At 42.6% G+C, this 2,864-nt stretch overlaps 1 pseudogene; it reads left to right on the forward strand.

Annotated features, from left to right (window-relative positions):
• Positions 1–936: 936 nt before the first annotated feature.
• LOC101608648 lies at positions 937–2,303 on the forward strand (annotated as a pseudogene).
• Positions 2,304–2,864: the final 561 nt, after the last annotated feature.

Here is a 2,864-nt window from a genome sequence, read left to right on the forward strand (position 1 = left end):
CTGAATAGGACCAGCATAAAACAAGCATTTATACCGGAAAGAAGTATCCTGGAAGTGAACTCATGCAGACAGGATCCATTGGTCTTCACCTAGGAGGGGAATAAAGTCTTCAAAAACCATGCAGAAAAAAAAAAAAACTAGATAAACACACAAGTGTTGTCAAGGATGTGGAAAAATTACAACCTTTGTACCCTGTTGGTAGTCACTATAGAAAACAGTGTAGAGATTCCTCAAAAAAGGACAAACAGAACTAACATAATCCAGCAATTCCACTACCAGCAAAAAAAGCCAAAAGAATTGAAATAAAAGTGGTCAATGTTCTTGTTCATTGCAGCATTGTTCACAATAACCATAACCGGAACATCCATCAATCAATAGGTGAATAGATAAAGAAAATGTGAACAATGATTGATGATCGGTAGGTGGATGATAAATAGATAGATAGATAGATAGATAGATAGATAGATAGATAGATAGATAGATAATAGATAAATGGATGATAGATAGATACATAGATGGTGATGGTAGATGATAGATAGACAGATAGATAGATAGATAGATAGATAGATAGATAGATAGATAGATGATAGATTAGATAGGCAGATGGATGGATGAAATCTTTCAAAACGAAGGACAGCATAAGGGCCAGTGTGTCCATCCTGATGGCTGGAGGCATCTGACGGGTGAACAAAGATGGAGATGGTTGGCATGGGCAATGAGAGCAGCTGGGCCAGAAGAGTAGCCACCTTGGGACCCAACCAACCCCCTCCTGCTGCCCCCAGGCTATGAGCCTGCTGACCATCAGATCAGACAGCAGCATGGGCACATCAGGCTGGGAAAGAACGAGATAAACTTACACGTGTAAGACCAGACCAGTAACACTCCTGAGTTAAGATCGTGGGTTCTGAGGGGTGTTGAGAGCACAGAGATCTGAAGATGAGTGAGTTTGACCACCTGCAGCAGGAGGCAGAGCAACTGAAGACCCAAATAAGAGATGCTGGCAAAGCGAGTGCAGACGCAGCTCTCTCAGATCACAAACAACATCTGCCCAGTGCAAAGAATCCAGATGAATACCTGGAAGACTCTGGGGGACACCTGACACAATCTATGCGCGCACTGGGTACAGACTCCAGGATCCTTGTCAGTGCTTCTCAGGATGGAAAACTCATCACCTAGGACAGCTGTACCTCAAATGAGGTCCATGCCATTCCTCTGTGCTCATCCTGGGTCATGACTTGGCATATGCTCCTCCTCAGAATGATGTGGCCTGCGGTAGCCTGGATCACATTTGCCCCATGTACAATCTGAAAACTCATGAAAGGAATGTATGTGTGAATCATGAGCTGGAGGGACTTACAGGTTACTTGTCCTGCTGCAGGTTGCTGGATGACAATCAGATTGTGACCAGCCCTGGAGATACCACATATGCCTGCGGGACATAGAGACTAGCTAACCATATTTACTAGACACAATGGAAATGTCATGGACCTTCCTCTTGCTCCTGATACCATACTGTTAGTCTCTGGTTTTGATGCTTTAGCCAAGCTCTAGGACATCCAAGAAGGCATGTGCCAGCAGACTTTCATCAATCTTCACCAATGCCATCTGCATCTTTCCCAAAGGCAATGCCTTTGCCACTAGTTCAGATGATGCTACATGCAGTCTGTTCATTGTAGCATTGTTCACAATAACCATAACCGGAATGTCCACCAATCAATAGGTGAATAGATAATGTGACTAATGGTCGATGATGGGTAGGTGGATGATAAATAGTTAGTCAGATAGATAGATAGAGAGGTAGGTAGATAGATAGATAGATAGATAGATAGATAGATAGATAGATAGATAGATAGATAGATAGATCGATCGATCGATCGATCCATCCATCCATCCATCCATCCATCCATACATACATAGATACATAGATGATAGATAGATAAATGGATGATAGATACATAGATGGTGATGATATATGATAGATAGATAGATAGATAGATAGATAGATAGATAGATAGATAGATTATATAGACAGATGGATGGATGAAATCTTTCAAAAAGAAGGACAGCCCATGACCTGCTCCCATGACATCATCTGTGGGATCACCTCTGTCTCCTCTAAGAGCAGGCATCTCCTCCTTGTTGGATGTGACGACTTCAACTGCAGTGTCTGGGAGGCACTCAAAGCTGACAGGGTAGGTGTCTTGGCTGGACAAAACAACCACATCAGCTGCTTGGGGTTGACTGATGATGACATGGCAGTGGCAACAGAGTCCTGGAACAGCGTCCTCAAGATCTGGAACTAAGGCCAGTAGCAAGTGGATGCCACTTTGACTAGAAGACCACTCCAACCTTGAGGAGGTACAGTGGTAGCATGTACCATCCAACCATTCTAATGTGGACACCCACAGCACCCCTCAGAACTTCAAAAGGGCAAGATATTTTTTCCTTCACTTATTGCTGAAACCAAGAGCATAATTCCCATTAAGAGAAGGATCTGGGTGCTGTAACTAAAACAAATAGTGCATTCCTTCCGAGGCCATTGACTTTGTTTCCTCTTTTGTCTTGAATAAATTTTAAAACAAAATACCACAAGAAAAATGTTAACCAGAAGGTTAAAAGAATTAAAAGGAAGGACATTCCATTATGTGTGACTACACAGAGGAACCTGAAAGACATTACATGGTGAAACCAGGCTGCCACAGGACAAATATTGCCTGATTCTGCTTTAGATCAGGAATCTAAAACTTCAAGTTCATTGTCGCTTAGAGTAAAATGGGGGAGAGAAATGGTGAAAAGTTTTGGCTCGATGGGATGAAAAAGCTCTGGAAATGTGCTGCACAGCACTGTGCCCACAGTCAACAATA

This window comes from Jaculus jaculus, chromosome 9 (genome assembly GCF_020740685.1).
Source record: "Jaculus jaculus isolate mJacJac1 chromosome 9, mJacJac1.mat.Y.cur, whole genome shotgun sequence".
NCBI lineage: Eukaryota > Metazoa > Chordata > Mammalia > Rodentia > Dipodidae > Jaculus > Jaculus jaculus.